Source organism: Bos taurus, chromosome 27 (genome assembly GCF_002263795.3).
Source record: "Bos taurus isolate L1 Dominette 01449 registration number 42190680 breed Hereford chromosome 27, ARS-UCD2.0, whole genome shotgun sequence".
Classification (NCBI taxonomy): Eukaryota; Metazoa; Chordata; class Mammalia; order Artiodactyla; family Bovidae; genus Bos; species Bos taurus.
The window spans coordinates 38,055,377-38,079,140 of NC_037354.1; the positions used below are offsets into that span (position 1 = coordinate 38,055,377).

The following is a 23,764-nucleotide window of genomic DNA, read 5'->3' on the forward strand; positions in this document are numbered from 1 at the left end:
GAAAATGGCAACCCACTCCAGTATTCTTGCCTGGAGAATCCCATGAACAGAGGGACCTCGTGGGCTACAGTCCAAGGGGTCACAAAGAGTCAGATATGACTGAGCAACTGAACAACAACACATCCTCATCTCATTCGGTCTTTACACACAAGACCATGACGCAGAGACTCTGTTGTTTGTTTGACAGAATAACAGAAGACAGCGTTTTGAAGGAAGAACTCGTGATTTTTAAAGTGTTTCCTAAAATGTACTGTTTTCAGTAAAATTATTTAATGTGGAAGGAATCTTGTCAAGAATATAGTAACATGCCATTTGTAACGTGTAGCATCCAAGGGCACTTTCTTTTCTGAAACATTCTTGAGAAGGGTAATTTTAGAAGTTGGCTGCATACTTCCCGACCCTAAGTCTGCCCTATCTCCCAGAGCAGTTACCCAGAGGACTCCGTTGATTAATACAAATGAAAACACTACCATCAAGATTTTAAAACATGTATATTATTATCCACATGTGCACAAAAAAAATCCCACTGGGCAGCTTGAGTTGGCTGGTATGTTTCTGGTCTATCGCTGCTTTGGTTTGTTATGTTAGGCAGGCTTTTTTGTCTTGTCTTATTTTTCATATTTCAGGAATCAGTGTGTCTGATACTGATGTGGTTTAGATGGATTAAAGATTTAGATTTACATGTATGAATGTGAGGGAGCCTTGGAACTTAAGGTACGTGGATGATTATAGGCAGCCCATTGGACCAGCCGTGTCTTTGAAGTTCTTTGGAAGTCCTGGGAACTTTCACTTACTCATTGTATGTTGAACAGCACAGCTTCCCAGATTGTTAAAATAGTACTGACCTCAGTGTCCTTGTTTTCAGCTGCTCTTTTCCATAGTTAATTTTTGGCGATCTCCTTTGGCATGATTAAAAGCTGACTTATTTATGGAGTGCTGCTAATTGATGGATGTCAAACTCTGTTACTGTGGGGGGTGGGCGGGGGCAGGCTTCCCAACCTTTCAAATCCCAACTGGGAAATTTCCAAAACTGAGTATGTGGTTTTCCCATGGAGCCTCTCCCAGCCACTCTCATGCACATTGTGCCTTCTGCTCACTTTTTACCAAAACCAGAACTTGAGAGGCCACAGAAGCCCCACCATAATCCTCTCTCTCTATGCCAAACTGAAGAGAGCACCAGGGCATCAGATAACTGGAGAGGAGCCCTCAGACCTGGAACTCAGCCGGAGGGGTGTCCTTGAGAACTAGTTTCTGAATTCGACAAAGCAAGGTGCTTGTCTCTGCTTTGTACCTGCAGTTGCTTTCTGGATTTAGCTTTTATTTTTAGCGCATTCTTATTGTCTCTGTCTTCGATACTCTGAAAGGCTTGTCCAAGAGCAGTTTGTCACTGTGATTTCTTGTGAATAATGAGGGCTTCAGGAGTCTGGGGAGGATCTTCGGATGCCGGCCGCGTGTCTGCAGGTTACCGCTGGCAGCCACCCACCTGTTGGAGAACCACTCATGAGGACCACCGTGTTAGATCCTCGAGGAAGTCGAGGCTTGCGTTTCTTTTTCTTTTTAGAGCTTCGGTTTTGAAGTCAGAAAAATCCTGGCTTTACCATATATCTGTCCGAGAGGCTTCTTAGCACCTTTGAGCCTCATTTTCCCCATCTGTAGAATGGGGAGGTTTTTGCAGACTCCCATGGCATTGCTGTGGGGATGGCAGGAGCTCACCCTGGGAGCAGCTCTTGCAGTGTGAGGCAGGCACGTGGCAGACAAGTGGGTGACAACCCTTCCCATCTTCCTAACAGGAGAAGCCCAGCTGCACAGACCCCTGTCCTCTGTGTATCTGTGCCTCACCTCCAGTGATTTTCCATGGTGGCACCTCCCCTCTCATCTTGACCTCTAGGGAGTCTTGCCAGTGGTTCTGCCTTCCTGTGTCTCTCCTTTTCTATTACCAGCGAGAGATGACCACCTTCTTAGGGCACCTGATGTTTGGAACTGCAAGGAGACAATGTGCTTCCCGGAGCCGAGGAGCCGAGTGTACGTGTGTGCTTTACTAGGAGGCGAGGAGAAGCAGGGCTGTCCTGTAACTCCTAACCTGTAGTCTGGCGTTGCCAGGACAGGCACTCAGGGGCTGGACGGATGAATGGGGCCTCTGTGTGTGGATGAAAAAACCCAGCGTTTCTCTTCCAGTTGCTGCAGTGAGAAGAACAAATTAGATTATTAATTTGATCATGTGGTAGCATGAGCCGACAGCCTATTTAGTTTCATTGTTAAAACAAGTGTGGTTTTGAATGATGTGGACTTTCCCTCTTACTTAGATGGCACAGAATATTCATTACGGATATCAATAAAGACCATGCTGGTGATCAGCCTCCAAAGCTGCCCTCCCCCGCCCCACCCCTGCATGCAGAAAAGGCAGAAAAGGATATTTAGAATGGGAGACTGGAAGCCAAATTATAAACTCATTTCAACTCCTGGCCCGCAGGCCCCAGAATGGCCTTATTTGTTGTCAAGGATGGAAAACAACTCGGATTCAGGTCCAAGTGATTATTCGACTTTGGCATTGCTGCGGGGCTGCCAACTGCAGTTCCATTTAGACACAGATTAATTAGCCAGGCAGGGACGGAAGTGGGCTTGGAGAGAGAAGCCGGGAGAGGCTGCGCAGCGGGGGGACCGGCGGGGCCGGCGTGGGGGGGCTGGCCCCGGCTAGCCCACCCTTTCAACAGTTAACCCACAGGAAAGCGGATCCAGATGGCCCCTTCTATGGTGACACACCTCACTCCGTACTTACTGACTCAGTGTCCGTGCTGCAGAGAAAACTTTCAAACTTGGGCGCAGGGAGAAACTGCACGTGACAGTCCCCAGCACTGGCACCGGGAGGCCGACCCCGCGGACCTGAGCCGCTTATCAATCTTGTCTTTGTCCCCCTGCAACCACCCTAGACCTTTTTTTAAAAAAATTATTATTATTATTCCTGCATGTGAAACGGGAACCATAGAGGATTTTCGTGTGTGTGTGTGTGTGTGTGTGTGTGCGCGCGCGCTATGACTTGAATTATAAAGACAGATGAGATGAAATCACAAACTCGGGAAAACACGACTCTGCGTAAAGGAGTTGAAGATAGAATTATTCGCCTCTATTTAATCGCGGGGGCGAATTCTCTCCGGAGTGTTTCCCCGCTGCTGTGCTCGTACCTCTTTTGCGTCCTCGTTGATCTCCGTGGACCGAGGGGCGCTCGGTGGATTCCTGAAAGGCCGGGGGGCACAGGGCTGGACGCAGCGGGCGGAGGGGGCCGTCAGGGGAGGAGGCGGGTCCCGCAGGCGGTGCTGGGGGCGTCTGCGGGGGCGGTGGGGGCGCGCGGCCGGGGAGCTGGGCTCTCCAACTTCCCGGGGGTTTGCTGTTTTGTAACATTTCTTCCTTCCCTACGACCGACCATTAGAAAAAAGTGGCGGCGCGGCGAGCGGTCCCCCGACCCCACCTGAACCGCGGCTTCGCTGCGGACGCACAGCCCAGGCCCCGGCGCCTTCGGGAGCCAGCGGGCACCCTTCCTCCTTGCGAGGTTTGCTTTTTCTGGGTTCTTTTCCAAGAGTGTGACTCTGCTTTGCTTTTACACACGTATCTACATGGCTCTCGGCATTTATTTTAAACCTTGATCTTTTTTTTTTTTTTTTTTTTAAACAAATGCTTTGCATTTTACCCATTAAAATAGAAAAGGGAAAATACCATCCTGCTTTTTGGGGCAGGACTTTGGTTGGATAAATTGTATTTTAGATCCTAAGTGATTTAAAATTTTGTAATATCATCTATATTTAAGACGTGGAAATTCCCAGAAGTGACTCCTATTTTTATTTTTTAGATTCCTTTCCATTTCAAGGAGGAAAGTCAAGATATTTTTACTCAGTGGAAGAATGATGTAGTTTCATCCTAACCTTCTTTTCTTATGCTTCCAGGTAAGTGTGTCTGTTAATCATGAATTACTTAAGAAATGAATCTTTGTATGGTCTGAGTTTATTCAGTATTCTGGCTATGTTTGAAATGTGCTGAATTTCATTTTACTTCCAATAGTTCCATTAATAACAGATTATTATTTTAAGATATGAGTACTTTTTCAAGGTAGTATAATTACTTGGCTGCCTTGGAAAATTCTTTTATTCACTTGTAAAGCCTGTAATTTACATTTAACTCTGCCAGCTTCTTCAGAATTTATCTCTTCTCAGAATGGCAAATGCCAATAATGTAGTTAGAAGAACTACATAATTCTTTTTTTAAAAATTCACCTGAATAGGATAATTTGTTCTTCTTTTGGAAGTTGTGACGAAATGTTAAGCTTTCTCAAATATTTAACCCATAATCAAAAGGGCATCGTAATTTTCACCAAGCTACAAAATAATTATTTAAATAAAATAGGAAATTGAACTATGATCTTACTTTCCGACTTATAGCATCTCAGGGGAATACTTTCTAGAACTCTTGGAGAATAGTACCCTGACAGATTGTATGGTTGGTTTCAGATTTGGGGACACATGTAAATCTCAGGGACGTTATTTTAGTTCTGCTCTGTAAGCAGTGATTTTGAATTTCTCTAGAATAAGATATTTTATTACATCTGGCGAGACTGAACTTTGAAAAAAACTAAGAACTTCAGGGACATCATTAGTTGAAAGGGAAGAGTATGAAATGGGAAGTCATGTATGTGGTTCTTACCTTCAGCAGAGCAAACCTTCAGTTTAGTTTTCTATGGAGATGAATCTATAGATGTGAAAATGAAAATAGATAAGCTGTGCTCACCATCTGCATACCTTCAGGAAAACCCCTTCACTGGTCTTCATTCAACAAATTGCTATAGAGGTTTTGTTTTGATTTTTAATGTTTACTTTTGTTGTACTGTTTGAGATAAAAGGCTGAAAACCAAAACGCTGGATGTGATTTTGCTTTAATGAACTGCTTTATACTCAGACAATGGAGAGTGGGGAGTTAAAGGGATTGTATCTGAGTTACCAGTAATGAAAAATAAAAACAACCTTGACCAAATTAATGATAACCACAATAAAACAATAATAATAATATAAGAATAACCAAACAATAATTCTTCACAAGTCTTTTTTGAGTAGAGACTTGAGTGGCTAAGAGGCCTAAGTGATCCAAGGCTACTTTGAGGGTCACAACGGAAGTCTTCAATCTGAGGTATTTCAATGTTTAACGTTTTTGAGAATGACTTGGATGATGTAGAAGAGAACAGTGTCATTAGAAAGAACATCATGATATTAAAACCTTGAAATGATTGTAGAAAAGAGTCAGAATAAACTGTACAAAATAGAGAAGTAATGAGAAATAATCCAATTAAGATGTTCATACCCCAGGATGAGGTGATGAGGGAGGCCCAGCTGGGTTTTGATGAGGGTCTGGTCTCTCTGTGTGCTGCTGCAGACACAGGGTGTTGATGGGGAGTCAGGCTGCTCTGGGACAGTGGGAGCTTGGGAAAGCCTTTGGTTTTCCAGGGACTGGGGGCTTCCCAGGTGGCGCTAGTGGTGAAACAACCGGCCTGCCATGCAGGAGACAAAAGAGACATGGGTTAGAAAGATCCCCTGGAGGAGGGCGTGGCAACCCACCCCAGTATTCTTGGATAGAGGACAGTATCTTGGACATTATCCCATGGACAGAGGAACCTGGTGGCCTATATTCACTCCATAGGGTCACAGAGAGTCGGACACGACTGAAGCGACTTAGCATGCATGCATACTCCTTATAATCTGAGTTCCTTATAGATGCAGGGCTTTGGAAGTCCCTCAATAGTGGACCTTCCCCAGACCTGCAGGGGGCAGCCGTGTAAACTGGGAGGAGTGGCTGGTTGGCAGGTGTACCTGCCCTGCGGTGGTCCTGGAGTCCCAGCCAGGAGAGGCGGTTGGATCATTGTTCGTGGTTGGATCACCAGCTCGAGGTGCTGGAAGGCTCCCCTGGGGATCTCCTGGTCTCCTCCGTGTCCCCCTGGTGCCTTCGATGCCGCCTGGCCTTGTCCATGAATTGCTGCCTGCTGAGTGCGTGCCCCACCCCAAGCCCAGTGTCCCCACACTCTCTCCCACTGGGAACTCTCCCTTCCCTGCCACCCTCCAGGGAACATTTACTGGTCCTTCAGTGGCAACCCCCCTGTGGGGCTTCTAGCACTCAGACACAGGTCCTGGCACCTGGATATGCTGAAAGAGGCATTGCATGGTTGATGAAAACATAGGAAGGGAATATAGGGCGTCTGGTCCTGTGGGAACCGCATCCCTCTGCTTCCCTTCCTGCCCAGAGCGGGCACCTGGCACTGTCTCCTTGTCACGGTCCCACGATGGCCGCCTGGGCCCCTGAGCAGGACGCTGACCCAGCGGGTCTTACTCTGGGATCCAGTTAGTTCCTCAGCTGCTGTCTGCGGGGTCCAAGCTCTCTTTGTGGCCAGATCACCCTGTAGTTCTTTGCAGCTCTGCAAGCCCATGCATGACACGTGTCTATCAGATAACGTGAAGTTGTAGCCTATGCCATTTCCTTTTGGAACGAAGGGGTGTTAAAAGTAAATACGAATATAAAACTATAATGGAGTAACTTGGCAGGTTGCACGTATTTGCAAAACTAGAGAATCAAGTAGAGAAGTTTGTATTGATGGTTTACGAAGTAGCCTTCTTTGGGATCTGTTTTGACCTTCCACAGTCTTTCCACTTAATGGAATGAGACAAGAATGTAAGCTTGTCATGAGTGCCAGTGTCTGCTGCTGCAATTTTCATTTATCCTCCTGAACCGCAGTTCCTTTTCCACAGATGGGGCTTCTCCAGGCCAGGCCAGGAGAGGAATGCTGGCCTGTTGCGGCCTGCCACGGGACCGCTGTCTCTTGTCTGCTGATTGTCGCCTCCTCAGGCCTGGCTTTTGTCTTTTCTGCTCTGTTCCGGGGCTCTGCTCATTGAGATTCTCCTTCCACCAAGTGGGTTTCTTGCTTCAGCCTCTCATGGCCGTGTCTTGCCCTGCCGGCCCCTCACCCCCCAACCCCCACCTCCTCCTTCCTCTGTGCCCCTCCTCACTGCGTTCCTGCTCTGGACTCAGCCCTGGAAACCCATCCCGGCCTTTGCCTGGCCTGGGGCTGGGCCCTGTCGCCCCCAACATTCTCCACTGTCTGCAGTTGTTCACCTGCTGGCTGTTTGTCCTGTGGCCGTCCTCATCCTCTAAGGGGCTCTGTGTCTGCGTTTGCAACGCCCAGCATGTGTTTGTCCATATGCATGTTCACAAACAAATGTTTGGATGAATTTCTGGTATCTGAAAACCCTCATCAGAACCAAGCATTGTCAGTGTTTTGATTTGCTGAGGGCGTGACCGTGTGCAGTCTGGGTGACTGAACACTCACGCAGCGGCAGTATCCCTGTCTTTTCTGTCTTCTTTTCCCCCCTCTGTCTTCTTTCTCTTTCACATTTGTTTTCTGTGCTACCATGGATAGGAGGGATGTGAACTGGTGCTCTAACTCCAGCACCAGCGCCTGCTTAGGTTAAATAAATTCTTTTTTAAGTAAGGCATGGAAGGTTGGCCGTAACCCAGGTGTCCACTGGTGGTGAATGGTTAAACGAAATGTGGTCTGTGTGCCCAATGGAATAGTACTCGGCCTTAAAAAGGAAGGCGATTCAAACGCATGCTACCACACGGATGTTGAACTTGAGGATGTTATACAAAGGTGAAATCAGCCAGTCACGAAAGGGCAAACGCTGTATGATTGCACTTTCAGGAGGGAGCTGGAACAGTCCTACTCATGACGATGCAGAGTAGAATGATGGTTGCCAGGGGTTGAGGGGGCAGAGGATGGAGTTGTTTAACACTGTTTAAGTTTTCAAGACGAAGAAGTTCTAGAGAGTGATTGTACGACAGTGTGAATATACTTGAAAATTGTGAAGAAAATAAACTTTATGTTACGTGTATTTTACCATAATTAAAAGTAACAAAGTAAGTCAAAGACCTGACTTTAAAAAAGAATAATAATCCTTTAAAAGTAAAAAAAAAAAAGTTTAAAGGGATTTCTTTTTTTTCTTTTTGCCACTTAATTTTTTTAATGAAAGGGATTTCTTTGATTTAGGGACTTTTCCTCCCTTGAGCTTAATTTCTCACTTGTGTAGAGGGTAAAAAAAAAGTATTGACTTATGTACTTTTGGCTGTGTTGGGTCTTTGTTGTGGCGCTCAGGCTTCTCATTGCAGGGGCTTCTCTCATTGAGCACAGTCTCCAGGGGCTGGAGCTCAGTAGCTGTGGCCCACGGGCTTAGTTGTTCTGTAGCATGTTTTATCTTCCCCCAACCAGAAATGGAACCCGTTGAGATGGAATCCGCATTGACAGGTGGATTCTTAACCACGGGACCACCGAGGAAATCCTGCTGCTGCTGCTAAGTCGCTTCAGTCGTGTCCGACTCTGTGCGACCCCATAGACGGCAGCCCACCAGGCTCCCCCGTCCCTGGGATTCTCCAGGCAAGAACACTGGAGTGGGTTGCCATTTCCTTCTCCAATGCATGAAAGGGAAAAGTGAAAGTGAAGTTGCTCAGTCATGTCCAATTCTTCGAGACCCCACGGACTGCAGCCTACCAGGCTCCTCCGTCCATGGGACTTGCCTACTTAGGTTTTTAAATCACTTTTCATTAAAAAATAGTATTGTGTAAGAAAAACAAATTATCTTTCCATTGACAAGACCTTTGAAATTTACTTTTACACCTTATTATTCCTTTTCTTAGTGTTGCCTATATTTTCAGTTAAAATCTGGTTCAAAATTACCCACTTCCTCACCTGTTTTTCTTCAGCAAAGGTAACAGGATCTTACTGCTCTTCTGGAAATACTTGTATGACATTGAAAATCAATATGAGGAGCAGGAATGTTTTTTTCTGTCCCAAGAAGAGGGCATGACAGACTCTAGGGTTTAATTTGACTGCTCATAAGGAGACAGCTGGGCTTTCCTTGTGGTTCAGACGGTAAAGAATCTGCCTGCAATGAGAGAGACCCTGGTTCGGTCCCTGGGTCAGGAAGATCCCCTGGAGGAGGCCATGGCAACCTACTCCAGTATTCTTGCCTGGAGAATCCCAGGGACAGAGGAGCCTGGCAGGCTGCAGTCGATGGGGTCGCAAAGAGTCGGACAGGACTGAGCAACTAACTCTAATACTTTCAAGGAGACACTCGCTACTTTAAGTCTTGCCTTTTTATTTTATTTTTTCCATTACACTAATGGCCCTTTCAAGTTGAAAATCATGACCCTACAACTGTAAATAAAACTGTGGTGCTTGAAAGGGCACAGTTTCACAAGGTTCAGCTGACACTTAGGAAGCAGTTGTCTGAAAGGTTCTGACCCGTTAGGTAGTATGTTTCCTGAAGAATTTAAAATGAAACTTGAATTGCTTCAGCCTAGGGGCACACTGGCTGAGAAGGGAAGGTAGAGATCGGGTGAGGCCATGTGTGAAGGTTTGGGGGGTAAGTGGGAATGAAAGTCAGAGGCGGAGGGTGGGCAAAAGAAGGAATTAGGACCTAATGGAAACTTCCAGCTCAATTGCTACTGAGGTTTTTAACGTTCCAAATGTGATCCTATGGTCAAGGCCTCTAGAAAAAATGAAATTCATCTCTACTATTGGGAAACTCATTCAAATTGATATTGTAAATTTTTTTTGTAAAGTTTTTTTTTTTTAAAAAACGTAGTAATTAGGAGTAATAGTGTTTATACTTGAATGTTGTGATAAAGACATGCATATTTTCAATTCAACAAAAATGTGAGACTTATTATTGAGTTGGCCAAAAGATTCGTTTTTTTCCTGTAAGATGGCTCTGGTAGCGTTTAGTTGTCTTTAACTTCACTCAAAACAATTTTGTTAGATTGTATGGTGACAGCTATTGTATCAGCATGCGTTTTCAAAAACTTAACCAAGATTGGTGAATTGTTGTGTAGCCATTTTAGTATTGAAGATGGAAGAAAAAAACGCAACATATTATGCTTTATTATTTCAAGAAAGGTAAAAACGAAAATGAAGCAAAAAAAAAAAAGATTTATGCAGTGTATGAAGAAGGTGCTGTGACTGAAGGAACACGTCAGAAGTGATTTGCAGAATTTCGTGCTGGAGGTTTCTTGCTGGACGATGCTCCTTGGTCGGGTAGATCAGTTGAAGTTGATAGCAATCAAAACAAGACATTAATTGAGAACAGTCAACATTATGCTGTATGGGAGGCAGCATGCTCAAAATACCGAAATCAGTCTGGAGCATCACGTGCACCAGCTTGGTCATCTTCACTGCTTTGATGTTCGGGCGCCACATAAGTTAAGTGGAAACACTGTCTTGAGCGTATTTTTGCATTAGAGTCTCTACTTAAACATAACAAAAACATTACCTGTTTTTTAAAACAAACTGTGAGGGACGATGAAAACTGGATTCTGTATAATAATGTAGAATAGAAGAGTTCATAGGGCAAGTGCATTGAACCACCACCAACCACACCAAAGGCCAGTCTTTATCCAAAGAAGGTAGCGTTGTGGATACGGTAGGCCTGAAAGGGAGTCCTCTATTATGAGCTCCTTCTATAAAACCAAGAGATGAATTTCGACAGGTACTGCTCCCAGTTAGACCGGCTGAAGGCAGCACTTGATGAAAATTGCGTGGAATTGGTCAACAGAGCGTGCACAGTCCTCTGCCAGAGGACCGCAAGACCTCGTGTTTCTTTGATGACCAGGCGAAAACTTACCGCTTGGCTTGCAAGTTCTGATTTCCTCTGCTAGATTCACCAGACATTGTGCCTTTGGATGTCTTTGGATTTTTTTTTTGGTCTTTGCAAAATTCTCCTGATGAAAAAAAATTGCCATTTCCTGGAAGACTGTACAAGGCACCTGTAATAGTTCTTTGCTCAAAAAGATAAAAAAATTTGGGAAGATGAAATTATGAAGTTGCCTGGAAAATGGCAGAAAGTAGTGGAACAAAATGATAAACACGTTCAATAATGTTCTTGGTGAAAATGAAAAATGAGCCTTTTATTTTTACTTAAAAACTGAAGTAACTTTCTGGCCAAACAAACATATGCTGGTCTTGAACCCCTTTGGTTACCAAGTGCCAATTCTTGGATTGGATCCAGTCGCTGGTGAAGGTATCAGTAACCTGCAGAGAAATGAGAAAAATAAAGTGATTTTTCAAAGAGCTAGTACTCACTTTAAAGGAATAATGTTTACTTTGAGCTTCTGGTCTTTTTTCTTATATATTAAAATATAAAATATTTATTCTTTTAGAATATAATGATAGTTAATATTTAAAATTTCTATTTCTTGGCAAATTAAAATGTTGGATATCATTCAGGATTTGTGGTTACAAGAACCAGAAATGAACTAGACTACCTCAGGAAAGAAATCTGTTGGAATTTGCACAAGGTCATGTGTGTGTGTGCTAAGTCGCTTCAGTTGTGTCGGACTCTTTGCAACCCCATGGACGGTAGCCCCCCAGGCTCCTCTGTCCATGGGATTCTCCAGGCAAGAATACTGAAGTAGGTTGCCATGCCCTCCTTCAGGGGATCTTCCCGACCCAGGGATTGATCCAGCATCTCTTATGGCTCCTTCATTGGCAGGCAGGTTCTTTACCGTGAGCTCATATCTGATAAAACTTCCAGCCAGGGCTACTGGTGTCATTAAATGTGTTTTCTGAGTTTATAAAACATGTGACAGCTTTGTCCCAAGCCAGTGGGGTATATACCAAGGGATAGAGGTCTTGATGGCTGGAAAATAGTAGATTGAATTGAAATTAAGTACCATCACATGACATATACCATTGGCATTTTTGATGATTTTCTGCAGCAAGGTGAAATGTAGCATTGCCTGTAGCCTTGCCCTCATTTGAGCCCTGCCATTGGCAGGGGAGCTGTCCCTGGGTGTGGATTAGCTACTTGCGTGTGTTGTTTTGTGTTAGGCAATCACCTAACTTTTCTTCCTCTGAAGTTCTTGCTGTGAGTTTCAGTGTTATTATTGCTCATCTCACTGTAATTTGATGCGGCATGTTAACTAACTCTTAGTTTAGTGCTTATTTAGGAAGCCAGATTGTGGAGGTGTGTGCAGCCTCTGACACTCTGACCGCTGTTCTGGAAACTCTTGCTCCCCTTGGCTTGTCTGGTGACCTCCTCTGGTTTTCTCCCTCTTTCTGTGGCTGATACTGGGTGGCCCCCTCCCCAGCCCAGTCCGTGTTCCTCAGCGTCCCATCCCCTCCGCCCTCTCGTTCTGTGTCATCCGCGCAGTCTCCTCGGCTCTAGGTGCTGACCTTGTGCTGACCTCACGTTTGTTTCCCCAGCTCACTCTGCCATCTGGTGCCCCCAGCCCCCTGCACTCATTATGCTCCCCTGGGCTCCCCCAGCCCCCAGCCAGAACCCCTCAAGATACCCTGATGTTGTTACCGTCACTCAGGGGGCTTACGTGGTCCATTGCCAAGTCCCTGCACCCTGCCCATCCTCTTCCTTTTTTTAAAAAAATTAATTAATTATTTTATTTTTTATTTTTTGATTGTGCTGGGTCTTTGCTGCTGCGTCCTCCTGCCAGGACACCATTCCAGGCTCCTCGGCCAGGCCAGTTCCTTCTGGTTCTCCACGACTTGACTCTGGTGGTCTCTCTTTCCAGGCCTCTCCCCTTCCCCTAGACTGACGTGTGGGTTCCCCTCTCCTTTTATGGCACCTTCTGTGTGGTATTACTGCATTTGGTTTTCTTGCCTTTTGTTCCTGTTACCCGGGCATGGTGTCTGGAGCGTCCCGAGCACCCCTGGGACCACTCAATACCCCCGGGGATTGGTGCTGAGCGGGTGCCCCGCAGGGTGAATGGTTGGCAGGAGTTTGAGTGGGCCCGCCTGCTCTCCTGCCGAGGAGGGGGCTGCAGCGGACTCACGCTGTCAAGGGATTCAAACCAGCATCTTTCTTCCCACCTCTTCTCCTGGTCCATGCCTTCTCCTCTAAGAAGGGCTCTTGTTTTTTCCTGAGTCAAATCGTGGGAGAAGCTGAGAATGAAGAAGTTTATGAATGAAAGAAAATAATGAGTCAGAAGGGTACCAGAGAAGCAGCTTCTGTTTTATTCTACCTGCTGCACTTCTCATCTCGTGTTTCCAGTTGTGTTACTTTGGTTTGGGAAACATGTGTACACGGCCACCAGTCTGGTAGATTACAGGCTGCATGCTAGCGTTTCTCCCATTAGGAGCAGACCGAAGGTGTATGTTGGCATTTCCTTTCTCCCGAACTTCTTCTTTAACTCGGCACACATGGTCCTCACCCTGGCACTTGTTGTTCAGTTGATGGGTGTTGGAGTGGATGCCTCCCTCTTTCTAGAGGCGAGGCAGTGGGCTTCACACTGGCCCTGGAATTGAGGTTGGAAGTTCAGCTCCATCGCTTACCGGTGCTGTGAGATGGACAGGTTTCTGCACCCCTCTACCCTTCATCTGGAAAATGAGACAAACCTTTTAGAGTTGTTGTGAGGATTGAGATGAATGTTTGTGAAGCACCTGGCACATCCTGAAGGCAGTCAGTCCTAAAGGAAATCAACCCTTTAGGAAATTTCCTAAAGGAAATCAATCAATCCAACGAATGTTCATTGGGAGGACTGGTGCTGAAGCTGAAACTCCAACACTTTGGCCACCTGATGCAAAGAACTGACTCATTGGGAAAGACCCTGATGCTGGGAAAGTTTGAAGGCGGGAGGAGAAGGGGATAACAGAGGATGAAATGGTTGGATGGCGTCACCGACTCAATGGACGTGAGTTTGGGGAAACTTCAGGAGATGGTGATGGACAGGAAGCCTGGTGTGCTGCAGCCCATGGGGTCACAAAGAGTCAGACATGACTTGAGCCACTGAATAACAATAACAACTTGGCACATAGTAGGGATGCAAGAAATTACCAATATTAACTAACAGGATGTAAATGTTTACATTTTTCCAAAATTGAAAATAAAACTGTGGTCCCTGCTCCTCCCTTTTCCTTTCCCAGCTTCCATAATGGAAAGAATTTGCTTGTTTATGGGCTAATTAGTTAGTTAATTAAGCACACATTGGTTTGGGTGTCAGCCAGGAGTCCTCCACTGTGAGACACTGGAGGTTCGGGGGGATGCACAGTCCTGGCTCTATAGGAGCCTGTAGCGTGGTCCCTGAGCCCCTGCACTGAGTCTTCCGGGATGCTGGGGACCCAGCCAGATCCCCCGGCTTCACTCGAAATCAGAATCTTTGGGGAGCTCAGTTGTTTTCAGCTCTGCCCACAGGAGCCTCAGAGGGACCCTAACTTCACCTTCTTCTGGTGAACCTCAGACGCAGAAGGAGCCGTGATCTCTGCTCCGGGCTCGCTGTCTCACTCTCTGCTGTTCCTGACTTACCCTGGAGCCTCCACCAGGCTGGTGGCTGGAGAGCCTGTCTCACGAGTGCTGGTCTCGTCCCACTTCACTTACGGTGAACATCTCACCACGCACACGCTTCTGACGCACACCTTCTTCAGCTGGGGTGCCGGCATCCTGTGTCGTTACTTACCCACTTGTCTTCTTGTGCCCAAACATGGTTCAGCACTTCACTGGTTGAAAATACTTTATTTGGCAATAATTTCAGCTTACAGAAAAGTTTCAAACACAAGACCGGAACCAAAAGCACACAAAGCCTTTACCCAGATCCTCCTATTGTTAATATTTTGCACCGTTTGTTTTTCATTTGTGTGCTCTTCTCTCCCTCTCTCTAGTGTATGTAAACAAAATTATTAGACATCGTATTTTCCTGAACCATTTGTTCATACATCATGATGAACTAATAAAGTTTATACACCATATGGGCTTCCCTGGTGGCTCAGCCGGTAAAGAATCTGCCTGCAGTGCAGAAGTCCTGGGTTTGATCCCTGTGTCAGGAGGATCCCCTGGAGAAGGGAATGGCTACCCACACCAGTATTCTTCCCTGGAGAATTCCATGGACAGAGGAGCCTGGCGGGCTACAGTCCATGGGGTTGCAAAGAGTCAGACGTGACTAAGCAACTAACACTTTGACTCTTTCACAGATCATAAATGAAGTGAAGTGAAAGTTGCTCAGTCATGTCTGACTCTTTGCAACCGCATGGACTACACAGTCCATGGAATTCTCCAGGCCAGAATACTGGAGTGGGTAGCCTTTTCCTTCTCCAGGGGATCTTCCCAACCCAGGGAGCAAACCCAGGTCTCCCTCATTGCAGGCGGATTCTTTACCAACTGAGCCACCAGAGAAGCCCCATACATAGCCCTTGCCCTCAAATAGTTTGGTGTGTATTTCCTAAGAATAAGCATATTTTCCAATATAACAACAGTGCAGGCATCAGTCAGTCAGCTTGACATCTGTTTCAGTTTATCTTCTTAGATAACAGACTGTCTACACGCTGACTCTGTAACGTTGACTTATAACATCCTTCATGGTGTTCCACTCTGGTACTGCGATCAGGCATTGCGTTTAGTTATTATGTCTCTTTGTTCCTGCCCTCTGAAACCTTCTCATAGTTTTTCTTTTTTTGAATGATGTTTGTGAAGAATACTGTCCTTTATCTTGTAGAGGATGTTCATTTGGGTTTAGATGACTGATCTCGTGGTTGGATTCAGGCTGTGCGTTCCTAGCTGGGATTCTGCACAGGGATGTGTTCTTTCCGGCTCCCCACCTGCCCCGTGTCGGCGATGCTGATTTCTGTGACCCTGGCCAGGTGACGGTCCATTTCTCCACTGTGTGCTTACTATCTTTCTCTTTGTAACTACTAAGAAATGGCTTACTTTTATCACCTTTTGTTTTGATACCTATTCATCAACTCGTTTCTCACCTGTAATAAAATGAGCATTTTAAAACCTGCTTTGTACAAGTTCAGAGGCTTGGCTTATGTGGAGGCTCCCATCCGATCTTAATTTTATGGCGAGCAGTTGGATGGATTGGAGATGGATGGATTGGAGACCTGGAAAGGAACTGAAGTAACTGTCACTGGTTTTTTTTTACAGATGCTCATGTGGTGATTTATTCTGAAGAGCTCACACTCCTCAATTCATGATAAAACATTGCAGTCTGGTGGCGGTGTGGAGATCTGTCTTTAGCTTGTAGGCTGTGCTCACTGCGCATGCTCAGTCGTTCTGACCTTTGGGGTTTGAGGCCCAGAAACGGAAGTGACAGTGGCCGGACAGTGTGCGGAGCTGGCGAGCTGGCCTGGCCAGCCCTCCCACGGGGCCGCCAAGGCGGTGTGGTCACTGTGATGCTTGAGGAGGCGACCGTGGAGTGGAACTCATCTTTCCGAGATCTGCCCTTTGAAAGAGAAACTTTGCTGTTCTCTGCCCTGTTTCGGAGGTTGACCAAGAGATTTAGGTCGGAGGTTCACGGTGTCGTTAGTGTCCCATTCATTGTCTCAACACCCCTTGACTAAGAAAATGACTCAGAGGTTTGTTTTTTTTTAATCCCCACTAAGTAGTTAGAGCCTGGTAGGCTGCAGTCCATGGGGTCGCTAAGAGTCGGACATGACTGAGCGACTTCACTTTCACTTTTCACTTTCATGCATTGGAGAAGGAAATGGCAACCCACTCCAGTGTTCTTGCCTGGAGAATCCCAGGGACGGGGGAGCCTGGTGGACTGCCGTCTGTGGGGTCGCACAGAGTCGGACACGACTGAAGCGACTTAGCAGCAGCAGTAGCAGCAGCAGTTACCGCCATTAGCTTATATTCATGTCGTAGCAACCTAGTAGCTGTTTGAAAAAAATAACACAGTAGTTTGAAAGAGTAGTAAGTTTTATCTGCTTCTTAACCACAGTTACCGATAATGGGTTGTGTGCCTCCCTGGGAGCTGCACAGCCGCAGACCTTGGAGTCAGATGGGCCGCTTCATCTCATGTAGCCGTTGCTCTTTATCACAGTAACTGCTCAAAATGTAGTTTCACCAGGATGTGATCTTCAAAAGGAATGTAGCTCAGAATGATGTTGAAAATGTGGATTACCTGGAGCTCTTTGTTTGCACAGTGTCCAGCACAGTCTAGTATCTAGTGCTTTGCTTGAAAATTTAAAATATTCTGAAGCACAATTATGTACTCCCTTGGTACCCTAGGGTGGTGCCTTGGCACACAGTTTGGGAATCAATGAGTTAGGTATTAAAAAGTTTTCTGGGGGTGTTTTGTAATCCTTCTGTAGCCTTTAGACACCCAGATATGTGCCTCCAAGGTAAGTTAGGGGTTAAGTAACTGTAAGGAGCAAGATTATAATTTCTCAGCACACTGACAGGAGGGCAGAGATGTCATGTCAACTTAATTAGCAAAAGCTGAAAATTCTTTTATTTATGATATGGCTCAAGTCGGAGGCCTGCTCCCTGCCCCTTGGATAGTATTACATAATACCCTGCTTACCAGTGAATAAAAGAAATTTGATAAGATTTTCTTACTTAACCTTTTTGGTTTGGTGCACATGTTATTCTTCCCACAAGCTGATTATTTTCTATGGATTAATGGTTTCCTTGACAAATATTTTAGCAATGTCCCCTTCAGGCTTTGGAAGAAGGCTGTAAATCTCAAACCCAGGCTTGTCATTAAGGTTTATATCTTTCATAAGAAGGTATAACAGCTGTGTGGATTAACTAGATCCTAGTAGAAATTAGATCTGGTTGACATAATAATTTCAGTTGTATGTGTCTGAGCTTCAGCTGTGAAGAGATTTTCCTGTTAGGAAGGGGGATGTTTTGAACATCAGAGTAACGAGGGACACCCACTCTACCTGTGTGAGGCTTTGGAAGATCATGACAGATGGCTTCCCCATCTAAGGGGTGGTCTCAAAGGAATGGGAACTTGGGAGCATGTAACCATAGATGATCCTTGTAAGAGTGGAACGGCTTGGTGTCCAGATGGGCCCCAAGCTGCGTGTATCGGATGTGGCTACACAAACTCCGTGGCCCGGGTGAGGCTTGTCCTGGGACCTGCAGGGTGTTCAGCATTCCTGGGCCTACTCGATACTGTGTCAGCCAGGTACCACCCTCCCGAGATTTCCAGACACCCTTAACTACCATGCTTGGGTCAAAGGTGAACCCAGCCCTCGTCTAGCAAATGAGGAAGCTGAGGCTCAGGGCAGGGAAGGGGTCGCCCGAGGTCACAGATACAACTATAGCCAGGACCTCAGTCCCCTGCCCGCCTGCCTGGTAGGCACAGAGCTGCCCAGGTCATTCCCTCCAGCTCTGATCATCCAAGATTCTTAGGATCAAAGGGAGATGGGAGGTTTTGTTTTTTTTTTCCTTTTATTCAAGTATGGTCAGTTTGCAATGAGTGTTACTTTCAAGCATACGGCAAAGTGACTTTTTTGCAGCTTATATTTCCTTATAGGCTATTACCAGGCACCGAGTGTGGTTCCCTGTGCTATCCAGCAGGTCCTTGTTGCTTGCCTGCCTTATGTATACTAGTGTGTGTCTGTGAATCCCCTGCTCCTAATTTATCCCCCCTCCCTTTCCCCTTTGGTAACCACAGGTTTGTTTTCCATGTCTGTGAGTCTGTTTCCGCTTTATAAATAAGTTCATTTGTATCATTTTCTTTTCTAGATTCCACAAAATAGTAGTATCATATGATATTCTTCTCTTAACTTCACTCAGTATCACAATCTCTAGGTCCATCTGTGTTGGTGCAAATGGCATTATTTTGTAATTTTTGTGGCTGATTAATATTCCATTAATCTGCCCATGGACACTTAATTTACTTCCAGGTCTTAGTGCTGCTATGAACACAGAAGAAAACTCCCATGAACACTTTTCATGTGCAGAAGTCATCCACTCAGGTCATACTCATTGAACATCAGCAAAATCACAGCAGAACTGCAAAGATGTGAACATGCAGGAAAGTATTTATCCATGAGCCATAGCTAACTGGAGTTAGAGAAGTAACATAAAAGTGAAATAGGAGCACTCTAAGAATGTTTTGGGCTTCCTAGGTGGCTCAGTGGTAAAGAATCCACCTGCCAAAGTAAGAGACACAGGAGATGTGAGTTCAATCCCTGGGTAGAAAAGATCCCTTGCAGGAGGAAATGGCAACCCACTCCAGTATCCTTGCCTGGAAAATCCCATGGCTGGAGGCGCCTGGAGAATTACTGTCCACGGGGTCACAGAGTCAGACGAGACTGGGCACACACTTGAACACCGGGGTGCGTGTGAGATAGGAGTTTGAAAGTGAAGTTGCTCAGTCGTATCCGACTCTTTGCAACCCCATGGACTGTAGCCTGCCAGGCTCCTCCGTCCATGGGATTTTCCAGGCAAGAGTACTGGAGTGGGGTGCCATTTCCTTCTCCAGAGTATCTTCCCGACCCAGGGATCAAACCCAGGTCTCCCCCATTGTAAGCAAGACGCTTTACCATCTGAGCCAACAGTGAATAAACCTTAGAAGAAAATGGAAATGACAGAAATCCAGTTTACTTGCTAAATATTTGGATTCCTAGACCTAGAATAAAAACTATAGGAGGGCAGGGATTTCTATCTCTTATTCACTGCTGCATTTCCACCTCCTAGAATGCTGCCTGGCAAGTAAGAGACACTCTGGAAATGTTGTGGGTTGGGTGCAGGGGCATGCTCTATCTTATGGGTAATGTTTGTGGGTAATGCTATACCTAAAGTATTCGGGTAGGATATGAGTTACTGGATTCTTTTAAGTTTGCTTAGATAAACTTTATTTCATGTTACATATTCATGTTCAAATAATCTACAGAAATGATAATGTCTGTGCTGAGTTCTCACTGGCTGGAGTGTGATGTGGAGGGTACTATGATGACGTTAGTATTTTTGTCATCACCAACTGAATATCCTGCCTGTGACTTTGTTGTGTATTTGCAGTGCTGGCCACATGGCAGGCAGAGGTGTGATCTGATCATAGCTGGCGCCTCTTGCTTCTGTTGAGTTTAGAATTCTGATCCCCAGGAAGGGGCTCAGAAGAAAGCCAGGCCTGTATCTAGCCCAACACTGGAAACATACCTGCCTTTTAAGGATCCCTCGTGTGACACAGGGAGTTTATGCCCCTGGCACCAGCTGTTAGAACAACAGCTTGTAAGGCTTCTATAGCATCATCTTTTCAGAGGGAGATCTGTATAGTTTTGTCGAGTCACTGATAATGTGGATACATGTGGCCCCTTTATTACAAGAAATTCAGGATTGTGTGCACAGGCTCACTTTCATTCATGACGTAGGAGTTGTTATTTATTACTTACGTGTGTTTATTTTGGGACCAAATTAGGAGGGTGTGGAGCTGTGTAGAGCAGCATCGCAGGTGGGGAGGGGTGGGGACCAGGGTCCTCGTCACCCGATTTCTGACTGATCTCCAAATGGAGTCCTCATTGCCCCTCCGTGTGTTCCGGCCTTTCACCACACTGTCCTTTTGGAAACTTCTAGAGAAGGGGACAACACGGGATGAGATGGCTGGATGGCATCATCGACTTAATGGACGTGAGTTTGGGTAACCTCCAGGAGTTGGCGATGGACAGGGAGGCCTGGCGTGCTGAAGTCCATGGGGCTGCACAGAGTCGGACAATTAACAGAGGATAGTATGCCAGACCGATGCTTCCCAAAGTGTTGCCTGGAGATCACTGGTGTTATCAGATGCTTTTCAGAGGAAGAGTTTGCTGGTCAGATAAGTTGGGAAAATACTGGATACTGCTTTACTCTCTTGTGAGTACGATGCACCTGGACCTGTTAAAGTTCTGGGAGCTTTAAAAGGAAGACTTAAATTTGGATTAACCTTGTGGGTCCTAGCCTTCTTTTCCACAGAACCCTTTCTCAGCGTGACAGCTCTTAACCTTTGTAAGTACAGTGTTCCACCCACCAGCCTTTAAGAAAGAAGTGTTGCCATGATGGCCACATCTGATTTTGAGTTTGATTTGGCCCTCGCTAGCAGCCATAGACTCAGGCAGTGTTTCTCAGCCTTCATCTTGGAGCTTTGAAAAAATACAGATGCCCAAGCTCATCCCAGAGTTTCTGATCCTGAGTGTCTGGGCTGGTGCGCGTTGCCTGCGTTTGTAAGATGCTCTGCAGGGGGTCTCCGGGGTCCGAGAGGCTGAGTTACTCTTCTTGGAAGAGGTTTCTGTTTCTCTCAGGCTGCAGTAGTTGCCTCCAGTTCAAACCCTTCTGGATGTTGGGTGTGTTTCCTCAAGGGAATTGGTTTTGGGTTGAAATAGATCTGATGTGACGTGTGGCTTGGAAGTCCTCAGCCGCTGGGCCTCCGCTGGTGCGTTCAGGGGCAGGGGTGGCCAGGTCCTTTGCAGGCGCGGTCCCGAGGCTGCCGGATCAGGGGGTGGGTGGGAGGAAGTGGTGAGGGGTGGGGAGCGTTGAGGGTCATGCTCCTGACCCCCCAGGTGCTGCGCAGACCTGGAACTCCGCCCATCCATCAGCTGGCGACGTGGAGGCACGGAGGAGGGTCTCGGGTTCTCTCGGAGAAATGTTCAGTTGGGGTTGCCTCCTTTCATCTCGGGGCCTGCCTGCCTCCCTGTCCACTCTTTGTTCCTCCCCATTTACCCCGAGAAGCCGGGCGGGAAGCAGCCCAGTGAGGTAGGCGGGCTTTTACTGTAGTTACTGGGGAATCCACACCAGGATAGTGAGGTGGGTCCTGCTGCCACAGGTGCCCCCCGGGGGCTTTTCCAGGGAAGGGCCTAGGTGAGAAGGACCACCAGGCTGCCTCCCCTGCCACTTCAGGGGGTGTGAGACAGGCCCCAGCGACTCAGTCTTTGATGTGAGGCAGGCGTGTCAAGCTTGTCTTTACCCCGTTGATGTGTGGTCACTGGCCCCACCATAGAGACGACACTGGGCTCACCAGAGAGCATAAACTCCGGTGGAAAGTGACCCCGTCCTGTGAATGTAGGGTGGAGGGAAGAGCCCTCACTGGCCTCTCTGGGTGCTGGGCAGTGGCCTGCTAGAAGGAAGGGGACCACTCTCTGCATGGCGTTCACGCGCTGTGTCCTCCGCTTCACACCTGGAATGCCCCCTTTCTTCCCTGCCGCAGTCCTGGGAAGTGAGCTTCTTGACTAACTCTCCAAGCAAAGATGAGAGACGTGGAAGCTCAGAGAGAAAATGGTCTTGTCCAGTGGTGGCTTGAGAGTGCGGGGCTGGAGTGCGAACTTAAATCTGCTCCGTTCCAAGGTGTGCTTGGGTGCCCCCGGCCCCGTCCTGCGGACTGTTGCTGGTCCCCATGGTCAAGGTTGCCATCGCTCTTGCTTCTGAATATCTTCTCTGCGGTTGGGCTGGGTAACAGGCTCTTAGGAACATAACAAGATGCCTTGTAGTGCTTTGTTACCTATCAGCTGCTTTCTGTCACCCCTTGTTCTGGGACAGATTCTGAAAGAAAAGAAGATGGTGACCAAGGATTCAGCTGTTTTCTCCATTGAGTATGTTTAGATTATGCTTCTTTTGATTTTATAAACGGGTGATTGGTGGTTGGATAAGCCGTTAGCAGTACTCACTGGCAGTGTGCCTTACATCTAGGATTTGTGGCATTAGCTAGAATTGTATAATGGCGTAAAAGAATTTCATGGAGGAAATAAGAGTATCACCATGTTGTATAAAGCTAACATTAGTAGAATAAATATTAATCCGAGGTTAAATGTTTTTAGCCTAAGATTTCTCTTAATTCAGTATCCAGACTGAGCCTTTCTGTGTTGGTTTTTTTTTAAAAAAAGAGAGAGAGGGAAAAAAACTTCTATTTCAGCTCAGTTTGAAATTCTGATGTGAAAATCACTGTGGCCTTGCAGAAGCGCAGTGTGAGTAATACCGTGTCCGTAACTTCATTCCAGAAGCCGGGTACCACTGCCCAGAAGGCAGGTGGCTATGTGCTTCCGAGTTCCTGGAACACAGGTTTCTCAGATGTCAGCTCTGGAGGGTGATCGGTTAGTTTGACTAAACATAAGTCATAAGGACCTAAGTGGATGGAAAAGCTACAGAGGCAAACGATCTTCCAAAAGCCTCACAGCTGGGGGCTGGCAGACACCGCTTCTGATTTTGTCATCATAGATAATGTTGTCTGTAGTTGCCGTATTTAAGAAAAATAAAGTTGGCCAGCTATTACAGTAGCCAGCTGTCCGGCTTGGCCCAGTGTGTGTGTGTGTGTGTGTGTGTGTGTGTTTTGTTTTGTTTTGTTTTTTGTGGGGGCAGGGGAGGTTTCCACTGGGTCTTCGTTTGCTGCCTCTAGGCTTTCTGTAGTTGGGGTGAGTGGGGGGCCACTCTTTGCTGGGGTGCACGGGCTTCTCACCGCAGTGGCTTCCCTCGTTGGTGAGCACAGGATCTGGGCACACGGGCTTTAGTAGTTGCAGCCTACGGGCTCTGTAGTTGTGCCTCACGGGCTTCAGTTGTTCCTCGGCATGTGGGATCGATCATCCCGGACCAGGGATCGAACCCGTGTCCCCTGCGTTGGCAGGGGTTTCTTATCCACTGTACCACCGGGGAAGTCTCAGTGTGTGCTTCCTCTGCTATTTAATGGTAACCAGTAGTGCAGACCTCGCCCAGCACTGCCGGCCGCGTGCAGTGACGTTTGTCCGTGCCTGTCAGGCCTCCCAGGCCCAGAGGAGGAATGGATGGCTCACAGACTCTGGAAACCTGGTTCAGGCAGCAGGCAGGTGACAGCGGAGTTTAAATAAGCTGAAATGATGCCTGCAGTGAACATCCTTCCGAACAAGGCCTGTGGTCAAAGAAATTGGATTTATAGTGGTTGGTAATTTTAGTGAAAATTAAGATATAGGTCTTTCTGTTCCGTCATGCTGAATTATACTTGCTTATCATCATCAGAAAGGACTAAGGGGTTTAGTAGCCTGATTTGTTCTGGGAAAAGGTCACTTAGC

The 23,764-nt window shown here is 46.6% G+C and overlaps 1 protein-coding gene and 1 long non-coding RNA gene across 2 annotated transcripts in view; one reads left to right on the forward strand and one right to left on the reverse strand.

Moving 5' to 3' along the window:
* Positions 1–474: 474 nt before the first annotated feature.
* On the reverse strand, positions 475–3,264 carry LOC112444635 (uncharacterized). Its single transcript, XR_003032998.2, has 2 exons — positions 3,180–3,264; positions 475–2,178 (listed from the first exon to the last, which is right to left on the reverse strand). It is a non-coding gene; the product is annotated as an uncharacterized lncRNA (long non-coding RNA).
* A 125-nt stretch (positions 3,265–3,389) lies between these two features.
* The window catches only part of CSGALNACT1 (chondroitin sulfate N-acetylgalactosaminyltransferase 1), a 175,122-nt gene continuing 154,747 nt past the window's right edge, over positions 3,390–23,764 (forward strand). The window contains 2 exon segments of the mRNA NM_001102116.2: positions 3,390–3,544; positions 3,842–3,935. The gene's annotated coding sequence lies outside the window, so the exon portion shown is untranslated.